Raw genomic sequence first — 21,197 nt, forward strand, 5'->3', positions numbered from 1 at the left:
TGCAGTCCACCTTTAGAAGACCATATCACACTCTTCTGTAGTTTTAGACAAGGACTCGTGTGTTTTAACCTCGGTGACATTTTTCAAGAGAATCTTCTTGGCCATTAAATTCATCTAAAAGCCATGATCCATTTTTGATCATCTGAAATACAGTGACAGATACTCAAATCAATCCCTCCATCGGAGGTTTGCAGATGGCATAAATTATTTTAGAAGTCATGTCAGGTAGAGTTTATTCCAAGGTTTGCTTGCACATTTTAATCAGAAAACACAGAAGGTAAATGCAGCTGAGATTGAAATACCCCTTCACCTTGTACTGGGAACCAGGCTGACTTACTGTTAGCTAGCTGATAGGACCCACACAAGTTACAGCTTGGATGATAGAGGCAGGCTGAGCAGGAACTGAAGGGAACACATAAAGAAACATTTATTTTTAAAAAGTAAATCAACCATAAAGATCCTCCCAGCAGACCTGAGAGATGGAAGCCTCTCTCTCATTTTCTCCTTGGCAAAATTTAATCTATCGCTGGGGTTTTTCAAGCGTCATATTCAAAGAGATGCAAATTCGTCAGAGCCGAGACCCCAGCTGACTTTTCCCACCTCGTGAAAGTCAAAGGGGGTTCAATGCTGGAGCCAGTCACTCACCTCCATCCATCCCAGCTAATGCAAATACATATGTGTGCAAATGTGCGTGCGTATGCATATGTATCCATATATATTAAAGAAGAAATTCTGAAACAGAGCGCTTTGTGTCTCCTTTGTGTGGATACGTTTGCAGTAAAAGAGGAATTTAAATGGTAAATGCCACACCAAGAAATTAAATGTGACTGAGAAAGCCTCCATCCACCACTACATCGCTATGGAGGTTCTTTGATTTGAGTTGGTATCTTTAACAATCTTTTGATCTGGGCTTCTTCATTCTGCACTCCGATAAACTGGTTTAGGGACAGCAGCTAACTCCCAAGTGACCTCTGCCCTCAGCATAGTTCAGGGCACACAATTCATTTAAGGGATGCATGTAATACATTTACAATGCAATACATAAGTTTTAATTACTATTTTGTACACACCAACAGCTCTGGAGAGAGTCCTGCCTTGTGTGGGACTGTGTTAAAGTGGGTTTCTCCTCTGTCTTGGCACAAATGAAGGGATCAATCTATTAATGGAAGTCCTATCACTCGGAGTCATACAAGAAAAATGATAAGTTTCATACTGCATAACAAAAGCCCCACATTAAAAATAAAGAATTCAAGGCTGCTATGGTGTGCAAAATTTGAAAATCACATTACATCCAATTCAATAAATATTCATTGGCTTCCTACTAAGTATTGGGCCTGAGGATGCAAATGGGCTTGGAGTCTGTGTCTACCAGGAAGGAGAGCATGGGTTTACATGGAGTACTCCATCATCTAGAGTCCACTGTGATCCTAATAACACTGCTTAACCATCAGTCTCCCTAGCGTACAAGGCTCCCTGAGTGACTGCTTCTCTCAGGTGGCCGTTGTGAGGTCTTCTGACGCTCCCTGCCCTTGCTTCCATGTTGGAAGTTTGACATTTTGTTGGCTGGAATTTTCTGCTCTTTCCCCCAGGGCTGTGTTTTCAGGCAATGATGGAGACACACTAAGGGGAAAACCAAACTCAATCATGTGAGTGCTAAGCAAACCCTGCTTGTGTCACATCTGGTGACTTTGCCTTGGCTAAAGATGACATCCATGGGTCCAAATAAGGGGTATGGAGTGGGGGAGAGAGCAGGGCAAAACTGCATGGCAAAGTCTCTGGGCACAGGCAGAGGTGAAGAATTGGAGATGGTTTTGCAATCAGCCTCACAGAAACAGACAAGGCATGTTTGAAGAGGAGGCAAAGAGCGGTGGGGTATCAAGAACAGAGCAATGCATTCTGGGAAACACAAGAACATTATGTCAGTACTGAGTCTGGAGGATAATTAGGACCACATCAGACTGATATACTTAAATAAGAGTTATAGAACGTGGTCAGACCACACATCACAAGACACAGGGACATAAAGAAAAGCCCACCAGTATTACAGGAACATCTCAAGTCCAGTGTGCACGCTAATCCTGCCCACCTTGGATTTGGTGTCCAGATCCTGTATAAGTGGGATGCATTGATGAAACCTGCTGAGTGTGTGTGTGTGTGTGTGTGTGTGTGTGTGTGTGTACATGTGCACAGGCCAGCATGGTAAGAAAGGCATCTCCCCATCCCATGGGCCTGCCTATTGTAGCATCGAGGCTCACATGTGAGCTCAACTTTCCGTCACACCACTCAGAAAGTATCTTGAATGAGCAGCACTTTTTGAGTGTGACAAAAATAAAAAAGAAAGAAATGAGTGTCTCTTTAAGAGAGCGGCTGGGGCCACGCTTTGGGCTTGGGAGTCTGTAGACAGTGGCATGAGATTGATTAGGTGTGTACATGTTGGCTGAGAAAGCTGTAGAAAGGCGAATGGAAGTGTTTGACAAGATGAAAGACTATTCAACATGTTAGACAGCTGCCTGAGTGGAGAGATCCATAACAGTGCAGTAAAACACACTCGCCAGTAAATGATGCCTTCACAGCAAAAGCTCCTATCAGTGAGGTCACACAATCTTCCTGTGACATGACAGTCTTCGCCAAAATCTGAAAGCAGAGTTTCACACGCAGGCTTTGTGTTATTTGGGTGGCGATCCACAGAGGTAATGGTCCCTCTGTGGGAATCTGCAGGAAGATGAGGCTGGACTGTGATGTAGAAAAGTCAGTGATGGGGTAGAAATTGGATGCTTTGGGGTCTGGGGTTGACAGAAGGTACGCTGGCCAGGGGTAGCCCTCTGCATAGCCTTGGAGTGAGGGCTTAGCATCCATGGATTCACTGTTCTACCCAGGTAGATCCTGAATAGATCAGCTCATGAAGGGCTGACAAGTGTGTAGACTCCACCTGCAGGCTGGGCCCCCTACCCATCAGCTGCTCCTCTCTTTCCTGCCCTACCTGTGGAAACCATGTCCATCCTGGATCCTAGTCCTGACTCTTCACTTCGCAGCAAAAGAGATCCCTGGAAAACTCACTTCAGGTAGATCATTGATCTGCTAAGACCGTCCTCCACTTTCCAAGAGATGTGCAGTGAAATCACCTCCTGTGCGCTGCAAGCCTGACAGACCCTGGCAGACCCTGGCCTCGCCCGCGTCTCCAGTTTTACTCCAAACTCCCCTTTTGCTTACTTACGCTGTTCACACTTAATGTGTCTTTCTCTTGAACACAATCTGCTTCCTTTTACCTCAAACATTTGCACACACTGACCACCTCATGCCACCTTGGAGTCCTCTTCTTCATCTTGTCTCCATGCTGTCATTGCTCATTCAGTCTTAGCCCAATGATGTCATTTGTACTGATGTCAGGGTTTGGCGACTCCATTAATATCTCTTTACTTTATTTTATAACATAGACTGGCTGGCCCACAAGCCTCAAGCATTCTCCCACATCTGCCTCTGCAGAGCTGGGATTACAGGCTCTCACTGCCATGCTCAGCTTTGAACACGGGCGCTGGGGACTGAACTCAGGTCCTGATGCTGTGTGGCAAATGCTTTACTAAAGAACCACATCCTCGACCCATCCCCCTCCATCTTCGGGGCCGCTCCCGGCTTCCAGAAGAGCTGCCCACACAGGAAAGAGATCAGCCCCTCCAAGACCCCAACCCAGTGAGCCCAGCTTCAGGTGAGATTGGGTCTCCGGCTGGGACCGCCCGCCCATCACCCATCCCCCTCCATCTTCGGGGCCACCCCCGGCTGCCAGAAGAGCTGCCCACACAGGAAAGAGATCAGCCCCTCCAAGACTCCAACCCCAGGGAGCCCAGCTTCAGGTGAGATTGGGTCTCCAGCGGGGACCACCTGCCCATCACCCATCCCCGCACGATCTTCTGGGCTGCTCCAGGCATCCAGAAGAGCCGCCCACACAGGAAAGAGATCAGCCCCTCCAAGACCCCAACTCCAGGGAGCCCAGCTTCAGCCCGCAGTAAGGAAGGAGACCAGTGGAGACGGAAAGACCCCACCAGCACCCACTGGAAGAAGAGATGGGAAGAAGACAGAATAAGAGATCACTCAGCAATAGAAACACCAACATGACCCCACCAGAATCCAGGGATCCAACACCAGCAAGTCCCGAAAAGCACTACATAGATGAAGAAGAGGAGACAGACCTTAAAAATTATTTCATGAAGATGATGGAGAGCCTCAAAGAAGAAACGAGGAAATCCCTTAAAGAAATAGAAGAAAAAACAAACAAAAAAATCCATGAAATGGGGGAAAAATTCAAGAAATAAACAAATCTCTCAAAGAATCTAAAGAGCACCAAGAAAAAACAACCAAGAAAATTAAGGAAACAGCTCAAACAGTTGAAGGATTGAAAGCTGAAATAGAAACGATAAAGAAAACACAGAATGAAGGGATGCTGGAAATAGAAAAGCTCGGTAAACGGTCTGGAACTACAGATGCAAGTATCACCAATAGAATACAAGAGATAGAAGAGAGAATCTCAGGTGTTGAAGACTCATTAGAGGATATAGAGTCGTCAACCAAAGAAAATCTCAAAACCAACAAATCCTTAACACAAAATATCCAGGAAATATGGGACACCATGAAGAAGCCAAACCTGAGAATAATAGGTATAGAAGAAGGTGAAGAACTTCAACTTAAAGGTACAGAAAACATATTCAACAAAATCATAGAAGAAAACTTCCCTAACCTAAAGAAAGATATGCCTATGAAAGTACAAGAATCTTACAGAACACCAAATAGGCTTGACCAGAAAAAGAAGTCACCTCGCCATATAATAATCAAAACATCAAACCTACAGAGCAAAGAGAAAATATTAAGAGCAGCTAAAGAAAAAGGCCAAGTAACATACAAAGGCAGACCTATCCGAATTACACCTGACTTCTCAATGGAAACGATGAAAGCCAGAAGATCCTGGTCAGAAGTCCTACAAACGCTAAGGGAACAAGGATGCCAGCCCAGACTACTATATCCAGCAAAGCTCTCAATTACCATAGATGGAGAAAACAAAATATTCCATGACAAAGCCAGATTTAAACAATACGTATCCATGAATCCAGCTCTACAGAAAATGCTAGAAGGAAAACCTAGAGCCAAGGAAGATAACTACATTCACAAAGACACAGGCAATATATAATCATACTTTACAAAACACTAAAAGAAAAAGGGAGGAGAAACAACACAAAATAACTTCACTAACAATAAATCAAGCGCAAACAAGGATCACCAATCAATGGTCATTAATATCCCTCAATGTCAACGGCCTCAACTTGCCTATAAAAAGACACAGACTAGCAGAATGGATACGAAGACAGAACCCTTCCTTCTGCTGCATACAAGAAACACATCTCAACAACAAAGACAGACGTTATCTCAGAGTAAAGGGCTGGGAAAAGATCTTCCAATCAAACGGCCCCAAGAAACAAGCGGGCGTAGCAATCCTAATATCTAACAAATTAGACTTCAAATTAAAATCAATCAAAAGAGATGAAGAAGGGCACTTCATATTCATCAAAGGAAAAATACATCAAGACGAAGTCTCGATTTTAAACATCTACGCCCCAAATACAAAGGCACCTACATTCGTGAAAGAAACATTACTAAAGCTCAAAATGCACATAAAATCTCACACACTAATAGTAGGAGACTTCAACACTCCGCTCTCACCGCTAGACAGGACCTCCAGACAGAAACTTAACAAAGAAACAAAAGAATTAATAGAAGTTATGACCCAACTGGGTTTAACAGACATCTATAGAACATTCCATCCAAATACAAAGGGATATACCTTCTTCTCGGCACCACATGGAACCTTCTCTAAAATTGACCACATAATAGGAAACATAGCAAATCTCCACAGATACAAAAAAATTGGAATAACTCCCTGCATCTTATCAGACCACCATGCATTAACATTAGAATTCAACAATAACACAAATCGCAGAAACCCTACAAACTCATGGAGATTGAACAATGCACAATTGCACCATCCCTGGGTAAAGGAACAAATAAAAAATGAAATTAAAGACTTCCTCGATTTCAATGAGAATGAAGACACAACATACACAAACTTATGGGACACTTTGAAAGCAGTGCTGAGAGGAAAGTTTATAGCACTAAGTGCCCACATGAAAAAACTGGAGAACAGTCATACTAGAGAATTAATAGCACAGCTGAATGTTCTAGAACAAAAAGAAGCAAACTCCCCCAGGAGGAGCAGATGCCAGGAAATAATCAAATTGAGGGCTGAAATCAATCAAGTAGAAACCAGGAAAACACTGAGAAGAATCAATGAAACAAAGAGTTGGTTCTTTGAGAAAATCAACAAAATAGACAAACCTCTGTCCAAACTAACCAAAAGACAGAGAGAGAACATGCTAATTAACAAAATCAGGGATGAAAAAGGGGACATAACAACGGACTCTGAGGAAATCAAGAGAATCATCAGGGCATACTTTGAAAATCTGTACTCCACAAAATTTGAAAATTTAAAGGAAATGGACAATTTCCTGGATAGATATCACTTGCCAAAACTAAATCAAGAACAGATAAATAATCTAAACAGACCTATAACCCCTAATGAAATAGAAGCAGTCATCAAAAGTCTCCCAAACAAAAAAAGCCCAGGCCCAGATGGCTTCAGTGCAGAATTCTACCAGAAATTCAAAGAAGAGCTCATTCCAATACTCGTCAAAGTATTCCACACAATAGAAGCAGGAGGCTCACTGCCAAACTCTTTCTACGAGGCTACAATTACCTTGATACCCAAGCCACACAAAGACACAACTAAGAAAGAGAACTATAGACCAATTTCCCTCATGAACATTGATGCAAAAATACTCAATAAAATACTTGCAAACCGGATTCAAGAACACATCAGAAAAATCATCCACCATGATCAAGTAGGCTTCATTCCAGGAATGCAGGGATGGTTCAACATTAGAAAATCTATCAATGTAATCCACCATATTAACAATCTGCGAAAGAAAAACCACATGATCATCTCACTAGATGCTGAAAAAGCCTTTGACAAAATCCAGCACCCCTTCATGATAAAGGTCCTAGAGAGATCAGGGATAACAGGAACGTACCTGAATATAATAAAAGCAATATACAGTAAACCAACAGCTAACATCAAACTAAATGGAGAGAAACTCAAAGCAATTCCTCTAAAATCAGGAACAAGACAAGGCTGTCCACTCTCTCCATATCTCTTCAATATTGTACTTGAAGTTCTAGCTACAGCAATAAGACAACAAAAGGAGATAAAGGGGATACAAATAGGTAAAGAAGAAGTCAAACTTTCATTATTTGCAGATGATATGATAGTTTACATAAGTGATCCAAAAAACTCCGCAAGGTCACTCCTAGAGCTGATAAACACCTTCAGCAATGTGGCAGGATACAAGGTAAACTCAAAAAAATCAGTGGCCCTAGTATATACAGATGATGAAGTGACTGAGAAAGAAATCAGAGAAACATCACCTTTTACAATAGCCAAAAACAGCATCAAATATCTGGGGATAATGTTAACCAAGGAAGTGAAAGACCTGTATATCAAGAACTTTGTGTCTTTGAAGAAAGAAATCAAAGAAGATACCAGAAAATGGAAAGATCTCCCATGCTCTTGGATTGGTAGGATCAACATAATAAAAATGGCAATCTTGCCAAAAGCAGTCTATAGATTCAATGCAAGCCCTATCAAAATTCCTTCACAATTCTTCAAGGACCTAGAAAGAACATTAATCAACTTTATATGGAAAAACAAAAGGCCCAGGATAGCCAAAACATCCCTATACAATAAAGGAACTTCAGGAGGCATCACCATACCTGACTTCAAGCTCTATTATAGAGCTATAGTCCTGAAAACAGCTTGGTATTGGCACAAAAATAGGCAGGTAGACCAATGGAACCGAATCGAAAGCCCTAATTTTAACCCACACACCTATGAACACCTGATTTTTGACAAAGAAGCTAAAACTGTACAGTGGAAAAAAGAAAGCATCTTCAACAAATGGTGCTGGCATAACTGGGTACTGGTATGCAGAAGACTGCAGATAGATCCATGTTTATCGCCTTGTACAAAACTTAAGTCCAAATGGATCAAAGATCTCAACATACATCCAGCCACACTGAAACTTTTAGAAGAGAAAGTGGGAGATACTCTTCAACGAGTTGGTACAGGAGACCACTTCCTAAACATAACACCAGTGGCACAGGCACTGAGATCGACAATTAACAAATGGGACCTTCTGAAACTAAAAAGCTTCTGTAAGGCAAAGGACACAGTCAAAAAGACAAAAAGGCAGGCCACAGAATGGGAAAAGATATTCACTAACCCTACATCTGACAGAGGGCTAATCTCCAAAATTTACAAAGAACTCAAGAAACAAGTCTCCAAAACACCAAAGGATCCACTTGAAAGGTGGGGTACAGAGCTAAATAGAGAATTCTCAGTAGAGGAGGTTAAAATGGCCAAGAGACACTTAAGAAAGTGCTCAACATCCTTAGCCATCAGGGAAATGCAAATCAAAACAACTCTGAGATACCATCTTACTCCTGTCAGAATGGCTAGAATCAAAAACACCGAAGACAATTTATGCTGGAGAGGATGTGGAGAGAGAGGAACACTCCTCCACTGCTGGTGGGAATGCCGACTCATACAGCCTCTTTGGAAATCAGTATGGAGATTCCTCAGGAAAATGGGAATTAATCTACCACTAGACCCAGCAATTCCACTCTTAGGCATTTATCCAAATGAGGCAGGTTCATACAACAAGGGCATCTGCTCCACTATGTTCATAGCAGCATTGTTTGTAATAGCCAGAACCTGGAAGCAACCTAGATGCCCCTCAACTGAAGAGTGGATAGAGAAAATGTGGTACATTTACACAATGGAGTATTACTCAGCAGAAAAAAACAATGGAATCTTGAAATTCGCAGGGAAATGGATAGCACTGGAAGAAACCATCCTGAGTGAGGTAACCCAGTCGCAAAAAGACAAACATGGTATGTACTCACTCATATATGGATTCTAGATATGGATCAGGATAGTGCCAGTCTGCACTTCCACAGATAGAGAGTCTGGGAAACAGGAAAGAACCTAAAAGATATGCATATATGCATAGTACCCAAGAGAAGAGGATGGAGACAAGATCCTCTGATGGGGAACATGGCGAGGGGTGGGGGGAGTGGGACCTGGGAAGAATAGAGGGGGTAAAGAGGAAGGGAGTTGGTCATGGGGGAACAGGAAGTTGAGGGGGTGGGGGTAGAATAGGGGGAAGAGGGAATCATAGGATCGAAGACAGATCAGGCACCAGAGTGACCTCGAGTGATCTAAAGGTATAACATCAATTGGCAAGCTAAGCAATAGTGGAGGGACCACCTCGAATGCCCATTCCTGATAATGAACTTGATGTCTATAACCATCCGGGAGCCTTCATCCTGTGACTGATGGAAGCAGAGGCAAACACACAACTAAGCACTGAACTGAACCCAAGGAACCCAGTGACAGAGAGAAAGGAGTGATGAGCAAATTGGCAAAGAATGGGCTGGCAAAACCAGCAGAGACAGCTGATCTGAACAGGGGAGTGCTCTTGGACCCCAGACCGACAGTGGGGAGGCCAGCATGGGACTGATCTGGACCCCCCAAATGTGAGTGTCAGTGAGAAGGCCTGGGCAACCTATGGGGCCCTGAGCTGTGGATCAGTGTCTATCCCTGGTCTACAAACTGTCTTCATGTGCCTATGGCACAAGGAGAGATGCTCTCTCAGCCTGGACTCTTAGGGGAGTGCCTTGACCCTACCAAGAGTAAAATGACAGACTCTAGATATCCCCTATGTGGAAGGATTTGGCAATAGGGTGGGAGGGAGGGGGGAAGGGGAGTGCGGGAGGAGGGGAGGGAGAGGGAACTGGGATTGACATGTAAAACAAGAAAATTGTAAAATTATAAAATAAAAAAAAGAAAAAAAAAACCACATCCTCACCCCCTCTTTTCTCTTTTACAGGCAAAGAACTTACGAGACAGGACCCAAAAGATCTGAAAGTCAAACAGTACGCAAGACTGGCCTTTCTGGCATCTAATTTGCAAGGATAGAATGCAGCAAAGGGTACCAGTACTTCTACTGATGCTGGAAGACACTCCAATGTTGTTTTAAAGAACAATAAATAACTAGACAGGGTGTGCTTGGAAACAAATGAAAAATCTGGAAGACTACTCAGTCTTTGGAACCGTGTTTCTTTTCTTCATCCTGTAATTTTATTTCACAGGAATTTAGCTTACTCTTTCTTCCCGTATTGACTTTTTCTTTTTAAAAGATGTCTATGCTTCCAACTCTGCACTGTTCCCCTTTCCTCGGTTCTCTGTGAAAACTGCTCTCTTGTCCACCCAGCAGCCCTAAAGCTGGCATGACGACTGCCCCAATTTCCAGATGAAGAAACTGAGGGACGAGAAGTACATCTGTGTACATAGGGGTGGTTTTCGTCCCTGTCAGTACTCCGCATCACTTAGGCTTGTTTTCAAGCCTACGCCCTCTCTTCAGGGAGACAGTGTGTGACCCAGAGGTTGTAGTGACAAATGTCATCAGCTGTTGCAGCAGTGTCAACGTGAAGCTGAACTTACTCATAGGTCATGTGCACACTGACCTATTGTTGTTCTGCTGTGTGACTTTCTCTAAGACATCTAAACTCTCTGACCTTCAGTGTCTTCGCCTAGCAAAGGGGTTAAGGCAAAGGTTTACCGAATTGCTGGCACACAGTAGGCACACAGCAGGCATGCTAGCTAAACTATGACTCAAAATAGAGGCCGTCTATACAGACAAGATGGTTATGTAAAAGGGAGGTTTGTTTTCCTGGGATTGGACTCTGCTAACAAATAGCACATCCCAATCTGAGAAATGCACAGTATTCATGGTCGTGTGCTGTTTGGTCCTGAATTTTTTATCTCCCAAGAATAATGACCCCAGCCCTGGGCATTTCCAGAGGATTAATGACCGGCAGGATTTAATGACCCCAGCTTCAGCCTAGAGCCATCCCCCATTCCCTGGGTCCTCATTAATCCCAGGTAGGCCAGCAGCCTTTCTTCTCACTGCTACAATCATGCCCAGGTTCAGCTCTGCTGCAAGGAGAAGGACCACTGGGACCCTCTGCCTCTGCCTCAGTCCCCAGCCTGCTCCAAGCTGCAGCCACCGGCTCATTTATTTACAGGGGCATCCAGACAGTAATTAAAATATGCTAAGGAGGTCCCCTGGTCCACTGCAACTGGATCCAATGATGAGCAGTCTGCGATGCGCGGGTCCCTCCTGCCCCTCCCCTTGAATGCACACATATTAACTTTTAGGGCGTCAGCTTGCATGGCTCCACATGTTACGTGGGAGAATTTCATGAGATTTTAATGAGTTTGTGCCACTGTGAGGGAAGGCTCACAAAGAATCCATGCAAATTGCTTTGTCTCGTGCAGCCAGCATAGTGATGTGCCTCTCTGCCTGGCTTCTGGAAGGATGGGTAGATATGCTGATGTATGCACACTGGCCCCTGAGCAGTTTCGCCTGCAGGAGAGCACGGTGAAGCCAGTGCTGCCGACACACGTCCACCTGCAGGACGAAACCCCCGGAGGGGTTTTCCATCCAGGAATTCCCACAAGGACATCTGCTGGCCAGGATGGCAGATCTATTGTGTCACCGACATCCAGGTACCTCCTACTTGCTTCTCAGTTTTCTCATCTGTCCAATGGGCTATAGGTGGTAATCCTAGTATCTCTGAGGTTCCTTCTGCTGGAAAATAAAATGTCAATTCCAGTTAATGAGCTGATAGGTGAGTCTAATGTCACTATCCATTGGCACAATCGCCAAATCAGAGAGGACAATGAAAGGATGTTGGTGAAATGACCAGCCAGGGTCAGATGCACTGACTCATTCAGCAGTCCCTGAGACTGTTCTTCTCACCCTTTTCTTTTTAAAATTGCATTCTATTTGTGTGGGGGGGGTATGCATTCTTCAGCATATAAGTGGAATTTAGAGGGACAGCCTGTGAGAGTTGATTCCTTCTTCCTACCTGTGGGTCCCAGGGATTGAACTCACATCATCAGACTTAGTATAAGACAGCTTTGCCTGCTCAGCCATCTTGCTGGCCCTCCCCATGTTTGTAACAAGCAGCCTGGATCTCAGGAAGATGTGTCACACGCAAAGGGAAATGTGAAGAAAGGAATACACGGCCATGCTTTCTCCTTCTCCACGCTGTAGGAACAACAAACGTGCAAGGACTTGCAGAGCGAGTGAAAAGCTACATATCTCTCTCAAAAAAATCCTGAGAGACCTTGTCTTAAGAGAAAGTAGGAGGGGAATGATGGAGGAGGACACCCAGTGATCTTTTCTGGCCTCTGTACATGCACACTGGTATGCGTACCCACACATACCTACACAGACACACACAGAGAGACACACACACACAGAGACAGACAAAGAGAGAGAGAGAGAGAGAGAGAGAGAGAGAGAGAAGTGTGTATGCATGTTTCACCAAAAGTTAAGGAAGAAAGACAGTCTCTCACCAGCCTCCACAACTCTCCAGAGGTCACCTTCCAGAGCACTGTCCCAAGGACTGTGGAGAGATGTGTGACCTCATGCGTCCCTTTCCTCCCCACCAAGCCCTGTGCTAACTAAACCCTGAGCTGTCTGGGCACAGAGAGCACATCTTGCCCCTCTCTTGATCTCCAGGGTCTGCCCAGGACTTCCCAGGGCCAGGTAGCCTAGGTGTCGAATGCCAGTGAAAGTCAAGGAATGCCTACCGCGTTTTATCTTGGTGAATACCCTTTAGCAAGGGTGCTATTGACAACCTGAGTGTGTCTTCTGTATGGCTTTATAAAATCAGATCAATGATGAAAAGAAAGGGGGCCCTGTATCAATAATGCCATAAACATCAATTTAGAGATGCAATGGTCCTCTTTTTTCCTAAGAACCTTACAAGACAGCATGTCTGCCTGGCTCCCTCTGACAAGTGGATGGCAGACCTCTGGCTGCGTCTACACACACCCTCCATAATCTGACATTTATTAGATTGTCCTGTGCTAATATTAACAGACAGTACTCAGGGGAGTGGCTATGTCTGAAGCCCCATGCTCACAGTTGGAATTTTAACCCCTCTAAAAAAAGATCAGTGCAGCCCTTTTGCCCCTTCCACCATGTGAAGTCTCAGAAAGTGCCATCCTGGAGGTGAGAAATATCAGCTATCAAGTCAGCCAGTGCCTTGACTGGGGCCTTCCTAGACCATGTCACTGCTAGGATGGGGACACAATTATGTTGTGAGTGGCTTACCCCATCAGAGGTGTGTGGATCCAGCCATGCTAGACTTATGAAGATAGAAGTTGGGAATGAGCAGACATTGTCTCGAGTGTCATATATCTGGAGAGCTGTGCACCTGCCTTAGATGCCAGGTGTCCTAAAGCTATGCTCTAGTCTCTTTCCTGGAGTGTACACGCTGTCACCAGCTTGCCTCTTAGAGTCTCCTTCCCTCACTCCCTCCAAATTCCCAAACCACATATGTGCTCTGCAGCAAGTCCCAGTGATGCATTTACACAATCCTTTCAAACCATTGTCTTTACAGTTTTTAACTGTCAGGAAAGAACCCTCTTTTTAAAACTGCAGAACCAAAGCACAGAAAAATCAACTCCTCCAAGGTCAGGCTCAAAAACCATCACTGTCTGTTCTACTTCCTCCCAGCACCTCTGTCTTTCCCGCCTCTCCACCGCTTGCTACGACCTTCTAGCTGTACCCATCCCAAAGGCCTCCACCGCCACAAATTATATATATTGTTTAGCTGAGTCCTTGGGTAAATTTAAGTCATTGTTTGAAATATACACCGTCTTCTGTTGCCTCTGCAAAAATTTTCGGTCGATTAAGCAACAATAATGTGGATTATTCTATGAGTACCTTGGGATAGTTGCCCAGAATACTGTATATAAATCCAATTGTATCAAAGTCAATTAAACCCTATTGTTTCTAAAAGTCACCTGTCTGACTTGGGGGAAAGTGGGGATGAATGTGAAAGACAGAACAAGTGCTGAAACTGAAATCCAATCCTGTAGCTGGAGCTTCTCACCTTGGGAGAGGAAGGACTGGGGGGAGGGAGGTTGGAAGCTGGGTGAGACACTTGCCAGATCATTCCCAGTGCCAAGGGTTGCTGATGGGGGCACCTAAAGTTTAACCTCCCTGAAAGAAGGAAGACGGAGACAGAGAGCACCCTTTTGTCAATGTTGGGGCAAATGAAAGAAACTTGTCACCCTAACTTTATGAGAGGGTGCTGGAAGTTGAAATGTTCCAGCCCACAGGGACAGCCTTCTTCATCATCTTCTTCTCCTAACTTCTTTCTTCCTTTTCTTTCTTCTTCTTTTTTTTTTGGTGTTATTACAGAAGAAAATTATAACCATAAAAATGTCCAATTTAGAAAAAAAGGTGCCACTTTAGCATCATTTGCATAAAAGCTGTTACACACAAATTGTTATAAAGACAAATGTGCAGTACCCTTGTTCAAATGGCTTATATCTCCACTGCCTCATCTCCAGCGACATAAAGGCCTCTTCAAAGTGAAATTCATTCTCAGGTAAATAAGCTGAAGGCGGATTTCATGTCTTGGAGAAGACGTGAGTGGATGCTTGTGTTGCTTAGCTTTCAACAGCCAGGGTCCGCACCTCCTCTCCACCCCTGTGTCCCTGTGGGGACTGCCTCCTCCGAGGGTGAGGGCAACTTCCTATGCTGGAGCGGCTGATGTTCCAAAGCTACTGTGCAAACCAAAATAAGTCAGGGTAAGGGATTGAGCTACAAGGATACAAGGAGTCTCCTCTAGCTTCTAAGCTCTGTCTCTGTCTCTGTCTCTGTCTCTCTCTCTCTCTGTCTCTCCTTGTGTGTCTGTGTGTGTCTGTGTGTGTGTGTGTGTGTGTGTGTGTGTGTCTGTGTGTGTAACAACCTCCATTGTCTTTGCTCAGATTCCATCCACCTTGAGATTTTTGTTTGTTTGGTGGTTAGTTGGTTAGGGTTTTTTTTGGGGGGGGGGTTATTCTTGTTGATTTGTTGGTGGGTTGTCTTTTCATTTCTTTTCTTTTTTGAAACAGGACCTCTCACTGGCCAGGATATCACTAGATAAGTAGGTGTCCTAGAGAGTTTTTGTCAACTTGACATGAGCCTAAATATATCTGGGAAAAGGGAATCCTAATTGAGAAAATACCTCCATCAGATTGACCTGTAGGCAAATCAGTCCAACATTACTTGATTAAGGATGATGATAGAGGACCCAGCCCATTGTGGGTAGTGATACGGTTAGTCATGTAGTCCTGGGCTGTATAAGAAAGAAAACTGAGTGGACCATGAGGACCATGCCAGTAAGCGGCATTCCTGCACAGCCTTTGCCCCAACTCCCCCCCAGTGATGGAGTGTGACCTGAGAGTCGTAAGCTGAAATAAACTCTTCCCTCTTCAAGTTGCTTTTGGTCAGTGTTTCACAACAGCAATAGTAATCCAAACTAAGACAATATGCTCAGCTGGCTGTCTAGTGAACTCAGGGATATACTTGCCTCTGCTTCCTCCACACAGGGATTACATGTACCAACCCTCATGCCTAGGAATTTTTTATAGTTTTTATTAATTACAATTTTCATTTATCTTACTTACTGACCACAGTTTCCACTTCCTCCTCTCCTCCCATTCCCCCCACCTACCTCCTCTCTGTCCCCCCAACCCACTCTTCCTCTGTTTCTGTTCATAAAGGGACAAGCCTCCCATGGGTGACTACAAAGCATGGTGTATCAAATTGACTAAGCTCCTCTCCTTGTATTAAGGTTGGGCAAAGCAACCCAGTGTTAGGAAAAAGTCAACCATAGTGTTAGTTAGGTACAGGCCCAGATCCCTCTAGCAGGAGTCGCACAAGAAGACCAAGCTACATCACTGTCACACATGTGTAGGGGGGGCTAGGTCAGTCCCATGCAGGCTCCCTGGCTGTCAGTTCAGAGTTTGTGAGCTCCTATGAACCCATATAAGTTGTTTCTGTGGGTTCGCTTGTGAAAATATTGAACACTTCATGAATTATGAATCTGCGTGTCATCCTTGCACTTGGGCCTTATTAATCTTCTTTGTATTGTTCCAATTTTAGTATATGTGCTGCCAAAGTGAGCACTGGAATTTTTTAATGTGGATTCTGGGATAAAACTCAGGTCCTCACACTTCCAAATCAGCCGCTCTACCTACTAAGCCATCCACTCAGCCCAGAGCCCTTTTACCTGGCATGATCGTCTACCTCATTCTGGAGGGTGCCATAGTCATCCCTGCCCACATTTGGTCACGGTCTGCCTATTCTTTTGCTCCCAATATTACTCCCTAATTAAGTGATGCATGTTAAATGACATTAATTATTTTACTCACTGCTGTGACTCATTCCCTAACTACTTCACCAGTGTGGTGAAGAACGTCATTCAGGTTTGCCGTGGACCAGGGATGAAGAGAATGCAAAATGTAATATATAAGTGTCATAGTCAGCCCTCAAGCTGGTTTTCAAGGAAGGGCCAGGCCAGTGCACAGTAAGAAGTAAGCATCAGTGTCTTTCATATGTCCATCAAAGATTGGATGATGATACAGCAGCCCTTAGAAAATTCTACTGAATGAATGGGTCACAGTATTGAATTCATACAATGTGAGTTATTTTCAAGTATCTCCCTTCAAGGGAAACACAATATAGTAGCTTTGCTAAATTTGTGTAAATACGTGTGTATGAGATCATGGATGTGTTACAGATGTGTGCACATGTATCTGTGTGTGCATGTTGTATGTATGTGATAGCATGTGCATGCATGGTACATGTATGTGTGTGCATGCACATGTATGTTCCTGTATAGGGTTCACATATATTTGGACTGTTGTATGAGTGTATAAGGAGGCTAGAGGTCAACTTTAGAGTTTGCTTCTGAGGCTCCACCTGTACCGTTTTGGAGACAAGTCTCTCAGTGAGTCCTGGGCTCTCTGATTAGTCTAGGCTGGCTGGCCAGTGAGCACAAGGGCTCTTTCTGTCTCTGCTTGGGGATCACAAGTGCGTGATGCCATGTTTATTTTTTCATATGGGTCAGAGAGACCAAATTCAGATCCTCGTTCCAGCACAGCAAGCACTTATCTGGTGGAGCCATCTCTCCAGACTTCATGTTTACCAAAGAAAACAGGTATTTGTTGTGGTTTGTGTTTGGGTTTTTTTTTTGGCTGATTTGACAGTTCTTTAAAGATAAGAATGTATGGAGAAAAGACTGCAGAGACATCTCTCCTCCATCCCATCCCATGCTCTGTCCTTGTTGAGTCTTTGGAAGCAGAGGAACTGGTGCCATTGTCCTCTCTTATACATAGGAGGCTGACATTAGCCTAGACAGACAAATCAACATGGGCTGACTCCAGATGAGATCACTCAGAAGGGACCTTTGCAAGCAGGAGGACCTGAGTTCAGAATTCCAGAGTCTGGGCCAATGAAAGACCTTATGTCTTATCTACTTTTCTGTTGCTGATTCAAAATTCCCTGACAAAAGCAACTTAAGGCAGAAAGGGCTTGCTCTGGCTCACAGCTCACAGGCACAGTGCATGATAGTGGCGAAGTCCAAATGGGAGGACCTTGAAGCAGCAGGTCAGACTGCATGCACAGTCAGGGAGACAAGCAATGCCTGCTGCTGCCCAGCTCCTTTTCTCCATTTATTCAGTCAAGGATCCTAGCCAGTGGATGCTGCCCAGAGTGGGCAGATGCTCCTACCGAAGCTAATACAATCAAGATAAACCCAACAGGCTATCTCCTAGGTGATTCTAGATTCTGTCAAGTTGACAACCCTAACCATCCCATGTTGTCCCCAAAACAACGGTGGGAAACAGTCAAAAATATGCTTACACACACACACACACACACACACACACACACACACACTCAATCAATCAAAAGCCAAAAAAGAATAGGGTGTGAACTTTGAATTGGGAAGAAGTTTCCAGGGATGCTGGGCCACGGCTCTGCAGAGAAAGCAATAGAAACTTCTAGTACCCACACAGAATGAGGATCAGGAGAAGAAGTGAGCTCACTGGCCTCAGAACCACAGCAAATATCACCTTAGTCCAGTATTTGCCCCCAAGTGACTCTCTTCTTCCAATACAATGATTGAAACAAGTGTTCTAACTCAAGTCCAGTACATCTGCTGGGAAGATGGCCAGGGGCAGCCACATGTAGTTTCTGCATGGTTGAGAGGTTATAAGGGAGAAACACCTTCCAGGTCATGAATATTTCTGTTTTTAAGATGGGAGCAAATGAGTATGTCTTTTTCTTGGTGTCTGCAGAACAGGCAGCTCTGGATGATTTCAAACTGCAAGTGGACAAAAAATGGACTTTTGAGTCAATTTGCAGGAATAGCTACAACTCAGACCTTTATCTTCTCAGGATGAAAAACAACACTGGACCTAGTACTTGGATGGGCAGGAAAATTTCCTACCATTCTTCAACACAACAAAATGCTCTCAAATCAAGTGTGGCCTAGGAAAAACATAGCAAGAGCCATCTGAGGAGTCTCTAATGTCTTTACAGAAGGAACAGCCAGGTCCTGGGGCTGGGGTGTCCCCCTCCATTAGACAGGGGCTTAAAGATGCATGGAGAGGACAATGTGATTATTTTAAAGGTCGTGGGTCTCGATGAGATAAGGATAAAGTGGTGGGGTCTAAGTGTGGCCGGATTACATTACAGGATGATTCTGTTCGGGCCAATTCATCAAGTCTTGTCAAGATTAAGCGTTCACAAAACGGCTGCTGGTGACTCTGAAAGGGACACTAAAAGCTGAGGCGATTACACGGCCCTTCCTGAATGCCTCCTGCAATCTGAAGACCCTGCCTCTCCTCTGAAGCTTGTGCATGTGCAATGACACAGAGTCTGAGAAGTCACATACAGCAAAAAGCAATGGGTGACAGAAATAACAGGTCCCCGGGGACAACTCCATGCAGTTGTAGGATTCATGAGCCAGCTAGGATGAGTCCCCTCCCCATATAATTTTGAAATGTACTGAGAAGCCAGCCAGAGCCAACAGATGACAGCCATCTAGACGACCAATCACAGTGGACCAATATGCAGTAGGAGTTGCTCCCAGTGTGCACTGCTGACATTTCTCTCCTGGGAGTTGGGGGTGGCAAATAACCCTTTGTGGGGAGCCCGATGCTATATCTAGGGCAAAGCAGAGCTCACATGCCCTGGGCTTACAGGACAAAAGGGGGATCTAAGCCAGAAATCCCAGGCCATTTCTGGAAAATATCCCAATTGGTACTGAACCTTCTTTTTGGGAGGAATAGCCAATGATGGGATGGAGAGAGTGTTGGCATTCAGGCATCTCTGCTGGCCTGTCCTTTGGGGTTCTGACAGGATATGCCCTCAGCTGCTACAGCCACTAAGAGTTACCACCTGTGCACTTCTCTGTTAAAAGGGCCCTGCCACCTCCTCCCTCCCTCTCTCTCCCTCTCTCTCTCTCTCTCTCTCTCTCTCTGTCTCTCTCTCTCTCCTCTGCATGCACAGGCAGGTCTCCCCTCTCCCCTCCCCACCTTTTCCCATTCACTTTCCCCCATTAAAACCCCTCCAGTAAAGCTCTGCTGCATGGTGTCTTTCTCTCAAGTGTTGCTTTTTAAAATTACAACAGAGAGAGGTTCCCAGGGGATGCTAAGGTATCCCTCCACCGAGGAGAAGGTAACAGAACAAAGCTACGGCACCCACTCCAGCACCAGGGTAGCACTGTCCTGAACTTTCTCCAGAAAGCAGAGCTCAGAGAAATCCCAGCATGCAGCTGCAGGTTGGCTTTAATTCTAAAAAGGACTAAAATCCAAGATGGCTCTAGGACTGGACAGGCTCTGAAGACAACAGCAGGAAGAAGTGGGCTCTTCCTGCAGAAGAGAAAAAAACACAGTGTTCAAAACAAGCCTCAGCTCTTTTTCTTCTCCTCTGGCTGAGGGTCTAGTGTCTTACTGGAATTCTGTGTAGAAAATGAGAAGATGAAGAAGTTACGAGGAATACAGCCTGGACTCATCTCCGGACAAACCCTCGAGTAGCTGTGTGCATCAGCAAGAGCTGCCTGGTGAGAGGGGTCAGACCTCTTTCTGGAAGTGTGTTTACAGAAGCTGGGGGCCATTGTTAGGACCATCATTCATTCTGGGTTTTCCTGCTACGGGCATGAGGGAGAAGCGGGCGGTTTTAGCATTTGTCTGGGGTGTGTTTGGTTGTATTTTATGTACTTTCTCAGAGCACCCTGGAGGATTGGGGGGACCTGCTGAGTTCAGAGCATGAAATTCTGAGATGATGAATACCTAACTTACTAAGCTCCCGGGTACCCTGAGGCCACGTAATCGTTGTCTGTGGGGGAAACCTGTAGCCAGCAGTGTCCACTTACCCTTTGAATCTCCTTGTGACTGGGTGCTTAGGACACATTGGCCACTGTGGTGGATAACATTGAAGATGCATCCTCTGCCACAAGTGGCTCTGTACTCAGGCACTCCAGGCTCCCACCAAGCCTGGAAGCTGAGACCATATAAGGTTAACAGCGCTCCCAAAGCTGTCCAAGTTCTCACAGCACAAAGGACACTGGACCCTGGGAAGCCCGGCTCTGCAGCCTGTGCTCTGGCCTGTAGAGTACATCAGTCTTAGAGCTATCTTCTTTCAAAGACCAGGGTTTGTGACATACTGTCCCTCGCACTGAGGCACATTTTACCCTCTTCCTTTCAGTCTGATCCCGGTGTGGGGCTCCAATCCAGGACTTCCTTCTCTCAGAACCATGACCTTCTGAACCTCAGCAGACTTCACTTAGCTGGCTCTTCCTCCCTCCCCTCTCCCTACCTGGTGGCCTCTGAAAAGCAGCAGCTGTTTACTTTGGTCCTGGCAGTCCACTGAGCAGAAATGACACCCAGAAAATGTGTGTTGAGTGAAGACACAAACCTTCTCATCTATAGAGACAGATCTTCCTTTTAAATTCTTTGCATAAATTCAGCTTACACACGACCCAGCTACACTTCTGGGTATTTTTCCGCAATGCTGTGCCCACATCTTAGGCTAACTTATATAACTCAGGAATCGGTATCTGGGTTTTTTCCGTGTCTTTTGGGGGCTTGGCTGCTTATCTCTTTTGCTTGCTCACTAATT

At 44.9% G+C, this 21,197-nt stretch overlaps 1 long non-coding RNA gene and 1 pseudogene across 1 annotated transcript in view; one reads left to right on the forward strand and one right to left on the reverse strand.

Moving 5' to 3' along the window:
- The first annotated feature begins 11,458 nt into the window (after positions 1 to 11,458).
- The window catches only part of LOC121139249, a 29,251-nt gene continuing 19,512 nt past the window's right edge, over positions 11,459 to 21,197 (forward strand). Inside the window, exon 1 of the long non-coding RNA XR_005876149.1 lies at positions 11,459 to 11,728. This is a non-coding gene — a long non-coding RNA (uncharacterized LOC121139249). The remainder of the gene's footprint in view (positions 11,729 to 21,197) is intronic.
- LOC121139665 lies at positions 16,083 to 16,196 on the reverse strand (annotated as a pseudogene).

Source organism: Mesocricetus auratus, unplaced genomic scaffold, assembly GCF_017639785.1.
Source record: "Mesocricetus auratus isolate SY011 unplaced genomic scaffold, BCM_Maur_2.0 Super-Scaffold_15014, whole genome shotgun sequence".
Taxonomy (NCBI): Eukaryota; Metazoa; Chordata; class Mammalia; order Rodentia; family Cricetidae; genus Mesocricetus; species Mesocricetus auratus.